Source organism: Callithrix jacchus, chromosome 17 (genome assembly GCF_049354715.1).
Source record: "Callithrix jacchus isolate 240 chromosome 17, calJac240_pri, whole genome shotgun sequence".
Classification (NCBI taxonomy): Eukaryota; Metazoa; Chordata; class Mammalia; order Primates; family Cebidae; genus Callithrix; species Callithrix jacchus.
The window spans coordinates 33,406,615-33,419,617 of record NC_133518.1 but is presented as its reverse complement, the minus strand read 5'-3'; positions in this window follow the sequence as shown (position 1 = coordinate 33,419,617).

Below are 13,003 nucleotides of genomic sequence, written 5' to 3'. Positions count from 1 at the left end.
CAGCAAGCCACATTGCCATGTGTGTACCTATGCAACAATCCTGAATGTTCTTCACATGTACTCCAAAACCTAAAACACAATAAAATATATATATATATATTTCTGTGTTGGCAAAATTTGAGAATAAATTGGTCTTGAGTGGAAAAAAAAGAATTAATTATGCTTAGTTTCTTTACCATATAAACAAATCAACACCACTTCTGATGTACCTCAATAGTGGAAAAAGCGTTTAACACTTTCCATATAAATCACTGCTAATTGGTATGTTGTTTTGGCCCTAAGTGTATGTGTTGGGTGCACCAGGAGGGAATTTGAGTTGCACAAATACCCAGTGAACCAACAAGGTGCTCAGACATTTAGAAACTCACCAGATGCTAGAGGGGTCATGACGTGTAGGATCCAGGAGTTACAAGATTTGGATTTCCTCTGTGCGCTGAGCTCTTTAACCTGGACCTGAGGAGTATCTGCCTAGCAACCTGTCAAAAGGAAGCAGTGGAAAAAAAGCACAGAGCAGTGGCTGGTGACCATGTTAGCTAAAAAAACCCACAGCTGCTGTTTGTTCCAAATGCCAAAAAGTCACCAAACCTTGTTGATTGTTTCACATAACTTATGTCTAGCCTTTCAGCCTTTAAAACTTTTCATTTAGAGGAATAACAGAATTGAAAATAAATAAAATTAAATTATATAATAAAATAAAAACTTTTTATAGCTTGCCTGGCGTTTTCCAAGTTTGTTTTGTATTATATTATTGTTTTAAAAGGGGTCTACTCTTGGTACCAGTACTTTAAACTGTTCTCCTAGGATGAGTGTTCACAATTTATTTCTCTTGATGCCAAAAAGAGACTTATGATTAGGGCTGGAATTATTTCCAATGGCATTTCTAAACTTCTTAGCTCCTCCCTCTCCCTAGGCTTGAGCATTGCTATAAAATTAAAAATAGCCATTTTGGAAAGTCCAAAGTTCTTTAAGACTGAAGTCTCTTATAAAAATAATTGAGAGGAGGCTGAGAGGAGCCTTCTTACTCATTTGTGAGTTTCTTTAAAACAAGAGGTACTATTGTCAGTACTTTTGAAGTGCTGAAAAAGACTACATGTCTGCAAAAAAAGGCTGAGTGTTTCATTCTAGAACTGGTTTTTGTCAGTGAACATCCATTGACTTCATTTGGATGTTGTATCTGAGAGCTCTTTCTCACAAGTAAAACACCAGTCAGCTGACCTCTTCATCTGGCAAACATACGCTTCATTTGTCTCTTGATGAAACAATGTCACTCTTCTTCAAGCTGAGGCTTCAGATTCTCCACAAGTCTTTATCTCCCACAAAGTCTTCAAGAGGTGACTCACTTTTCAAGCTCTTCAAGGAGCCCCACTATTATGGCATATGGTGTTATGACTCAGTAAGCCTGTGGTCCTTTCTCCTGAGACCTGGAGAGGCATATTCTAACCACTTCTGGATGAGCCCGGCATACCCTTTTTACCCTTATTAGTCCAAGCCATCCCAAAAGAACTTCATGTTTTTTTGAACTCTAAATTGCTAAAGCTAAAAGTTATATTCTGCTGATGCTCAAGAGTTCCCAGAATTATGCTCTCTGGTGATTAAATTCCCTTCACTGAAAAGTGGCTCATCCTAAATAGTGCAATGATCATTAAGTGTCAGCTTTATAATTCTATGGCTATAAAATACTTGAAATATAGAGAACGCATTTTTTTCAAAGCCTTCTTAACTTTCTGAGGGTGAGGATTAATTTAACAGGATTATATGTAAATTGGCCTTTCAGCTATGACCATTTCAAATTTCAGAACATTTTTCTCCCGCATACTTTTTATCCTTAAGTAAAGATACACAGTATCTATTTGGAGCTCTACTCACAACTTCATAACCTTTAAAATATTTATTCTATGAGTTAAATACCAAATATAAACATATAGTGTATATATGTATATACATATACATATATGTACATATGTGTGTATATAAATATACACATATACATAAAATCTCAAACAAAAAAATTGACAATAAGATTAAACTGTGACTCCCTGGAATATGGGAGAAGTTATATACATGAGCTAGAACTCGATCAATAATTTGGAATTGAAGATTGGCTTAGGAAATAAGAAACTTCATACTTTATACTAATTTAAGTAAAACACTTTGCTTGAATATATTTAATTATACAGGCTGTTAGATGAATTCTATTTTAATCTAATTAAATTAAAAGTAATACACATTAATATATTAGCTAAATCTAATTTATTTATAGTGAATCGAAGTTTGACATAATCCTTAAAAATATTTTGAACATTATTTTAATTATTAAGAATTCAAGAATTATTAAAAAGTTATTTTACATTTTTTGCTAATGAATAGTTTTCAATAGTTTAGTCTCAAAATTGTTACACGTAATTACCAGTGCAAAATATTTGAGCACACACAAAAATAATACCTCCCTGACAGAAACATCTCCTGTTAGAAAATATTTTATTAACTAATTAAGTAATCTTCTAGTAAATATAGCTAGATATTTTTTAAATTTCCAATCAAACTATGAGGATACAATAAAATGAAAGGAAATGCAAGAATACCCAAACCATTTATTAATAAAATACAGATTTATACATACAATTGATATAAAAACAAAGGACAGTTATTTTTACTATTTTCTTTTGAAAATAAACATACTGTTATTTAAAAATAGATTAATGGAAAATAGTGGATTAGAAATGATTACAATTTACTCCTTCGGCATAGTAATGTATGACTTCAGTGCAGTTATTTCGCCCTTAGAAGAAAATAAGAGAGATAGATATAGTCAAATGAGTTTTGATTTTTTAGTGATAAATTTTCCAATACTGTGCAAAGAAATTGAAACTGCTTTCACAGTCAGAGGAAAATAAGATAAAATTCAGTAAAAAGAAAATAAAGCCAAATGCATTCATAATGTAACTCCACCAGTTAGTGACTATAGGCTAAGGATTGTTTTCTTTCATATGTTCTTCGTCTGCCCCCTTGTGGGCTCCAGCATAAGCTACAATGATAAAGTTAGATATCCAATAAAATCATGTTTTTAATAATTCCTTTAATGTGGTTTAGAAAAATGTCTAAACTTGCTTTAGTTGATCAAACAAAAGCATTTAAAATTATAAACACCTCAAAACTAACACCTCTAAATAAATTGAAAGAAGATATTTCCTTTAATTCCTAAAATTATTTTTAAGAATGAAATTAACCATCCTTTCACTATGGACAACACAGCGAGAGTCTGTCTCTAAAACAATTAGCCAGGCATGATGGCAGAGTCCCAGCCTCTCAGCAGGCTGAGGTGGGAGGATCCTTTGAGCCCAGGAGTTTCAAGCTGCAGTGAACTGCCATGATTGAGCCACTGTGATCCAGCCTGGGCTGACAGAGGGAGACTCCATCTCTCAATAGAAAAGAAAAAGAAAATAAACTACTATATAAGCTTCATTGAAATTGGAACCATACAGCAATTTTCAAAAATGCTGCCTGAAACAATTTGGCTGAGGTGTTGTTGTTGTTGTTTTTTTGCATCTATTTAATGTTCTATGTACAGAATGGAAAGCATTTATCACTTCTTTGTAAAAACAAACTTCATTACTATTATCAGAGAGAAGAAGAGGCACATTAGCTACAGTATCTTCTTGTAATTGGAAATTGCTCCTATGGAGACACTGGAAGTTTGAAGATCTGAACTTCATTGCCAATGTCATTGTCATTCCTTGATTTGCCTAAACTTAAAATGCCAACATTTGTAGATTATAAAAGGTATCCTGTGGTAATCATCTACTGGCATATTTCATAACTAATAGGGAAATATTGTTTATGTGTTTTAATTTAAATTCTTACATTTTTAATATTTAAATAGGTAATCACTAGGTAACTATAATCAGTATACTTGATTTTGTTTTTATTACACATTCCATACGTTTCATTTTATCTTCCACATTACACTCAGTCTTCTATGAATTCAGGCATATGTTGTTTTTTCATTTTTGGCAGTAAAATACACTTTTGGCTTTCCATGTTTAATTGGTTGAGTGGATTCTTACACAAAATAAATAAGACAAAGAATAAACATTAACATTTTGATTAATTATGATACCATTTTCCCACATAGTGTTCCAAGAATCAGTATGACCATAACTTTTCAGTAAAGTACAGTACACTGTTTCAAGCTAGAAAGCAAAGTAAAACCAGGTGGTACAAACTACTAAGTTATGTGCCTATACAGGCCCACGCGTGTGTGTGTGTGTGTGAGCATGCATGCACGTGCACGCACACATACACAAACACACTTTTTTTATTTAAATGTTTTTATTAAAAAAAATTAAAGACCTTCATGACACAACTTCTTCCCAGCACAGTTATGTTTTAGTTATATCAATTACAATACAATTACAACCAATAAATCAACATGGGGGAGGGACTTCTGGCTTCAAACTTTAAAAAAGGTAGAGGAAGAGGGGAGGGACCACTTCAAACAAAGTTTAAAAATACTTTAAAACATCTTTTGGAGTAAGCGCCAACATAACTTTTCATATTGGCCACACACACACACACAATTTTCTTACCAAGACTTCTCCCTGTAACTCTTTGTTTATCCTGGACAAGATTCCCTTACCTCTTTGGATTTTGTTTTCTCACCTATGAAATGGTACTGTATCAGCTGGTCAATATTTTTTTTGAACTGAGGTCTACAGATCTGCTTCTGTGTCCACACGTGGTCTCGGAGAATATTTAAGTACACTCTTCCCTTAGTATCTCTAAGGAATTGATTCCAGAACCTCTCACAAATACCGAAATCCACTGATGCTCAAGTTCCTGTTATAAAATGGCATGGTACTTGCATATAATCTATGCAAATCCTTCTCTGTACAATCATGCATCATTTAATCATAGGGATACCTTCTGAGAAATGTCGTTAAGCAATTTTGTCATTGGGAGTTAATTTTATAGAATGTACGCAAACTTAGATGATATAGCCTATCTCTTTCTTCTAGGTTGCAAACCTGTTCTGCATGTTAGTGTACTGAATACTGCAGACAAATTGAATACAATTGTATTTGTATATTTAAACATAGTAAAGGTAATGCCATGTGCTCTATTGTTAAAATGGCTGTGATATCAGTAGGCAGTAGAAATTTTTCAGTTCTACTAAATTATTATGGGGCTACCATTGTATATGTGGTCCATTGTTGACCAAAATATCAATATAGAGCACATAACTGCACACTAAATCATCTCTAGATTATTTATAATACCTCATTCCATGTAAATGTTATGTACATAGTTATTATACCATTTTGTTTAAAGAACAGGACAAGAAAAAAGTCTGTATGTGTTCAGTACAGATACAATTAAAAAAAACATTTTCAATCCAGGATTGGTTGAATCCACAGATACAGAACTCATGAATATGAAGGGATGACTGTGCTTTGTTTTTAGAAATATGGTCATCTAAACACATACACAAATTGTGGATAATTTAGATGACCACTTTGGAACTGAGCACAGCCCTGAAACCAAAACATAAAGTCAAGGTTTTGAATTTTTAAGAGAGTTCCTCAAAATAAAATTAAAGAATCTTTGTAGTCCTTATAGGTACTCTTGATAGTCCACAAGTTCTTAAATTTGAGAAATGTTTCTCAAATTCCTTTCAGCATTTAATACTGATTTTAAAGTATGATGCTCACTTGCTTTAAATGGAGCTACCAGCAGAAGGCAGCACACTGCCAAAAAAGGGAAAAAAAACCACACCAAATTGTATTTCTTCTATTATGTTTGTGTTCTCAACTTCTGCAAGTATTTCGAAAAAAGTAGAGCCATGTAGACTATAATGCATGTGACGTCGAAACCCAAGCGGTAATAACGTTTGTGAAAGAAAACCTCCAGGAAGTGCTTGCTAAAATTCCTAACAAAATGATATTAATCTATAGTGTTCTTTGTCATGATGTGAAGAATTGATGTCATGAACTCCGAGAGAACAGAAGGGCAGCCAAAACATTAAAAGGATTCATGACTTCAATGATACAGAGGCAAAGAAAATTAAGCATTTTAAGGAAATACACTTCACAAGCACTAAAGTCCCCGCCTTGTGTTTTCAAAATAATTGAACTTATGCAAAAATGAAGTTATAAATGAATGGACTGAACATGATTAAAAGCAATTTATCAAAAGAAAGATTGGTTGCTGATCAGTTGCAGGATGAACGCACTCCAAAGGAAAAGGTGATTCAGAGTATTTGGACTAATCAGTTGTAATAATTCAAGACAGAAGGAGATAGGTGGTCAATAGAAAGACAAATATCTATTGAGCTTCTAATATGTGTTTATTTTAATCAGATTATTAGTAAGATCACCTACCAATAACAATGGTGGATTCAAACTCTGTTTCCACTAGCAAATGGTTCAACGCCCACAAATTTGTAAAGATGACTAAAAAAAATTACTATTCCAAAATTGTCAGTTACAGAATTTCTTACCACTTAATTACTGTATTGATTTTTACCAACACTTAATTACTGTATTGATGCTACTTTTATAATCTAGTTATTTGAGTTTTATTTAATTTGATCTGTTGAGTATAATTTTTAGGAGACAAGATAATATTTATTTGTTTTGAGGGTTTTTGTTTGATTTATTTTATTTTATTTTTTGGAAACAGGGTCTCACTCTATCACCCTGGCTGCACTGCAGTAGTGCAATTATGGCTCCCTGTAGCCTCCTTCTCCCTAAGCTCAGGTGATTCTCCCATCTCAGCCTCTGGAGTAGCTGAGACTACAGGTGTGTGCTAACATGCCAGGCTAATTTTTCTATTTTCTGTAGAGACCAGGGTTTCACCATGTTCCCCAGGCTGGTCTCGAACTCCTGTGCTCAAAGGATCCTCCCGCCTCTGCCTCCCAAAGTGGCAGGATTACAGGCTTGAGTCACCATGCCTGGCCAGTTGCCAACACCTAATTACTGTATTGATGCTACTTTTATAATCTAATTATTTGAGTTTTATTTAATTTGATCTGATAAGTCAAGTATAATACACACAATCATGAATTTGTCACCAAATATTTAATACTTTTTCATTAAAAAAATTAAAATTAAAAACTGAATAAGCATTTGTCATACAATACATCATTATCCTATAATTAATTTCTTTCTTTTTCACATATGTGTTCTTTCTAAACATATAACTGAGGAGCTATGCTTTAATATTAAAATTATAGCTTTAATTTTTTTAAGTTATATTTCTTTATGAATGAGCCTTTAAAAATTTTAGACTCTTTATGACCCCATATGTTCATTTCTGATCAAACACATCCAAAATAAAAACAAAAACCCAGACAAACACCCAAACTGCTCATCTAAGTTAGGTCTGTCACTTTCTCTCTCATCAGTAATGGAAAAATAACCAGCTTGCACAACTTTGCAGAACAGGTCAAAAGTAAACAAAAGAACAGGCCCTGTATTTTATAATGATGTTAACACAAATAAAAGAGAAAGCAAATATTTCTCCCTCTGCTTTCATAGTACACAAGATTAAAGCAACAGCTGGCTTTGCCTTCCTAAAGCTATCTATAATGTTCACAATTGCCTTACACTGAGTTAGAGATAAACTGAACTGAAGGGACACGGAGAGAAGGGGACTGTCGTAACTGTGCTGCAACTTCTAGCTGGCTGAATTCTGGTAAACCTGCAGCACACTACATGTCATCTATAATATTAATGTTCTTAATGTTTTCTATTAATTATGAAATTGAATACATTTATTCTTAGGAAGCCAACTTTATATTATATCATAAATGGGAAAGGAGTCCTCCCAGTTCAGTGTCCTAAGTAAGGGGGACTACAAGCACACACCAGCACACCTGGCAGACAGGCTTAGATCATGTTGACCAGGCTGGTCTCAAACTCCTGACCTCAGGTGATCGGTCTGCTTCTGACTCCCAAAGTGCTGGGATTACAGGTGTGTGCCACCATGCCTGGAAACAGGTTAGAAAATTATACATTACTGATTCTAATCTCCCTACCAGAAACCCAATAAAGTGCATCACTAAGCAGACACTTGGACTCTGAAAACACTTACAATATAATGCTATATAAAGTTAGGAAAGAAAACACATCAAATATATAAACTACAATGTGCTTGTCAACCAAGAATCATAGAATGATTTCACATTTTTCTAAGTCCTATATTTAGTATTCCTATGTCAGAATTAGTCTTTCAGACAAAGTGAGGGTCTTCTATAAAAAATCTAACTACATTTACAACCTCAGTTCAATTCCTCTGTAGATGGTATCTGAGAATTTCAGGTACATTACAAAGGAATTTTTAAGGAAGGGACTTGCTTGACTTATCTATCTTTCCCTATAACAACTGGCTTAGTACTTAGCATAACAAGGATAACTCAGCATATCAGTAATTTTTTCATTAGTTATCAAATGCATATGAAAGGCAGTGCCTTTCTGTTTCCCAATTTACTGGAGGAGGTATGTGGTATGCTGTAATTTACTAGAGAAATGTTAGTGTGTTTTGTAAATCAAACTCACTTTTAAGAACTTTGCCGGGCTGGGCCTGTAATCCCAGCAATTTGGGAGGCTGAGGCAGGCGGACCAAGAGGTCAAGAGATGGAGACTGTCCTGGCCAACATGGTTAAACCCTGTTTCTACTAAAAAAAGACACACACAAAAATTAACAGGGCATGGTGGTGCATGCCTGCAATCTCAGCTACTTAGTAGGCTGAGTCAGGAGAATTGCTTGAACCCGGGAGATAGAGGTTGCAGTGAGCCAAGATCATGCCCCTACATTCCAGCCTGGGCAGCAGAGCAAGATTCCAGAAAAAAACAACAAAAGCAACAATCTTGCCAATCAAATACAATAGACACATAGTCTACAATATACATCTTTGGTTCACGCATTTAGGAAAGCCATTCCATCACTTGCCTTACTTGGAACTTAACAAATAAGTAACAGGAGTGGCAGCGTTTATGGCCTTGGAAGAAGAATATCACTGAGTGTCAGCTTGGGAATTTAAAGATATAAGAGGTCAGAGAACAATCTCTCACAGGACATGGGGACATAACAACTCTGAAGCACATGAAGATAAACTTTGTTACAGACAAAATATAGAGAGAACATGAAAATGCAAGTGAATAAAAGATCTTTGAAACCTTTATGCAAAATTTCAATTATTGATGGATAATATCACTATGTGAATGGTATTTTTAAGAAAAACTCAAAAGGCTATTCTACCAGTAACAATTAATGGATCTTTATCTTGGTCATTAATAAGAGTTGCAATTTTTAGCCTACACTTCAGAGTCATTAATAAGAGTTGGTCATTAATAAGAGTTGCAATTTTTAGTGTACATTTAGTATTACATTTCAGAGGTTTTTAAATCTCAGAGGAAGTCTTCAGGTCCAAAAAGAAACATTATATTAAAAATTAAGTCCATTCCATGTACTATAATTAACTCTAGTCAAGCCCTGAAAAACATTATGCCCATGGGACCCCTCTCCCCCACTTAAAGCTTGACCTCTGGCACATGAGAACTGTGTAATGGCCTCCGTGCACAGACATGTAGATATTGTTTTAGATAAAGGTTAATTAACTATTTTGAAATATCTTCTGATTTATTGTAGGTCTGATAATTCCTGTTTTGTAACTAAATATGACCTAATACAATTTTTGTAAGGAAAGGGCTTTGAGAGATTGATTGGGTATGCAATCCATGTTCTCACCATTGGTCATTACATTACTGGCCTGAGCCACCCTAGGGAGAGGGCAGAAAAAGTCAAAGCATAAATGAAAGAATGCCTGCAATATGCCATAGAATCGTGGAATTTCTCTAGTTCAGGAAACACTTGGAATTAAACATGGGCTTAATTTAATGCTTCAAGATAAAGAGTACCAATTTTTCAATATAAAACACCCATGTTTTTTGGTTCTGATAAGGCTACCATCATCTACTCCCTAAGATTTTGCCTGGACATATAGGGACAAAGAAGGATTTTTCTCACTTAGATGAGGACATTTGTAAGGACAACAATGCAACAACCTTTTTTTAGTTTGAGTCAGCTCTACAGAGCACTTACAAAGCATCTGTGTCCAGACCAGCTCATTTTACATTTAATTTCTTTTTCTTTACAATACTTGCACAATTTGAAATGAAACATGTTAAATGGGCAGACATTTAAGAACACAGTCATATAAATGATAGTACATTAAACACTATTAAGATAATATTTTATTTGATATTATGATTACATCTAACAGCAATATGAAACTTTAAACTAAAGTAAGGCAGGTGCAAATCTGTATGTACATAATTTTCCTTCCAAGGATTGTGCAGCAGTCATTTATGCCATGACATAGATAATACTCTTAAATTTCATGATTCAAATAGGAAACACAATTTCAAGTCATTTATCATTTAGTTCCTAAAAGGCAACAAGAAGACACTGAAACAGAATTATCACTTGGTACTTAATAATCTCAATCATGAATCATGTTTTCTTATTTGACAGATATTTTCTTATTCTATATTTAGCTTATACATGTGTGAAGGAAACAAGGAATAAAATAAATCAACACTCAACACTTATTTAATATAGTTTTCTCTCCCTTTAGGCCTAGATAGGCAGTTTAAGTCTGTCTGTATTAAGAAATTTAAAAATTCATCGCAGTCAGGTGAGGGAAAGGCTTGTCTTTGAATTTAATGAGCTGAATAGGATTAAATAATATGATTTCCTTCAGCTTAAAATTGAAGCCATAAATAAGACTGAGGAGTGTGTTACACTGAGATACTGTAGAGAAGAGAAGGAGAGAGGGTTCTCATTAAAGATTCCCAAACCTTTAACATGACTCCTTCTGATGTCCACAGCCATAACTGCACAGATCCACCTGAGTGCTCTATCCAAATAGGAGACACTCCTTATTCCTTGCTCATAAGTGCATACCTGTGAGAAAGAGATGGCTTCTAAATACTTTTAGAACATATGCCATAGTGCTTAATATAGCTATTATTATTTGTAACTTTCTGCAGGGAGAGAACTTGAATGAACTCACCAAAGGGACTAAGGAATTTTTTAGCAATCATTTCTACAAATACTTGTTTACAATTACCAGTCATTATCAAGAAATATTTGCTTCATGACTCAAAGGGGAAATGAGGCAAAGATGAGGGGAAAATATCACAATATTGTTTTGTTATTTTTTTTTCAACTAGATTCTCCCATGCAGATAAGACAGGGTACTCCTTTAAGACATGTTCGTGTTCCCTGATACTAGTGCAGTTTCCGCCAAAGAGTAGTTTTTAATGTGCACTTGTCGGAAAAGTAATCTTTTCTCTCTCTCTCTCTCTCTCTCTCTCTCTCTCTGTGTGTGTGTGTGTGGGTGTGCATTCATGTTTGTATGTGTTTGTCTTATATATATATTTCCCATATGCAGTAATAATAACAAATGAAAGAATTTATGAACTGGTGTACTGATAAATGTTTAACAACCAAGTCTTTGTAAAGAGCAGGGTCTCAGGAGAGAATGGTGCTGTTTTAAAGGGTTTGCCAATTTCCATGGTGTAAATACCCTCACTGTGGCTGTGTTCACGCTTCCACCTTGATCTCAACTAGCTTGAAAAGTTCCTGAATATTCAACAATAACTTCTTATCAGCTGGTGTAAGTGATGTGATGAACAGATTAGTGAATGTGATTTTTATGCTAGAAAAATTTATTTTATTTTTAATATATACCCAGTAATGGGATTGCAAGATTGAATGGTAATTGTTTTAAGTTCTTTGAGAAATGCCAAACTGTTTTCCACTGTTACTGAACTATTTTACAATCCCACTAGCAGTGTATAAATAAGCATTCCCTTTCTCTGTAGCCTCATCAGCATCTGGTTTTTTGACTTTTTAATAATAGACATCTGGTGTGAGATGGTATCTCACTGTGATTTCAACTTCCATTTCTCTGATGATTAGTGATGTTGAGGATTTTTTTTTCCTACATATGTTGGTCACTTGTATGTCTTTTTTTTTTTATTATTGTACTTCGGGTTCTGGGGCACATGTGCAGATCATGCAGGATCGTTGCATAGGCACATACATGGCAACGTGGTTTGCTGCCTCCATCCCCCTGTCAACTATATCTGGCTTTTCTTCCCATATTATCCCTCCTCAACCTCCCCACCCCCTGCTGTCCCTCCCCTGCCTGTGTCCATGTGTTTTCTTTGTACAACACTCACCTATGAGTGAGAACATGAAGTGTTTGATTTTATGTTCTTGCATTAGTTTGCTGAAAATGATGGTTTCCAGATTCATCCACTTCCCTACAAAGGACACAAACTCATCGTTTTTTGTGGCTGCATAGTATTCCATGGTGTATATGTGCTGCATTTTCCTGGTTTATTTTATCATCAATAGGCATTTGGGTTGGCGCCAGGTCTTTTCTATTGTAAACAGTGCTGCAGTGAACACACGTGTGCATGTGTCTTTATAATAGAACTATTTACAATCCTTTGGATATATACCTTCTAATGGGATTGCTGGGTCAAATGGAATTTCTATTTCTAGATCCTTGAAGAATTGCCACACTGTCTTCCACAATGGTTGAACTAATTTACACTCCCACCAACAGCGTAAAAGTGTTTCTATTTTTCGGCATCTGCACCAGCATCTGTTGTTTCCTGACTTTTTAATGATAGCCATTCTAACTGGCATGAGATGGTATCTCATGGTGGTTTTGATTTGTATTTCTCTAATGATCAGTGATGATGAGCTCTTTTTCATATGTTTGCTAGCTGTATAAATGTCTTGTTTTGAAAAGTGTCTGTTCATATCCTTCACCTACTTTTTGATGGGGTTGTTTTTTTCTTGTAAATTAGTTTAAGTTCCTTGTAGATTCTGGATATTAATCTATGAAAGCCTTTTTTATTCACTGCTTCTCTTCCTCCTCTCATGATGTTTTGTATTTAACATTCAAGAATCTACTGCTGTTGGA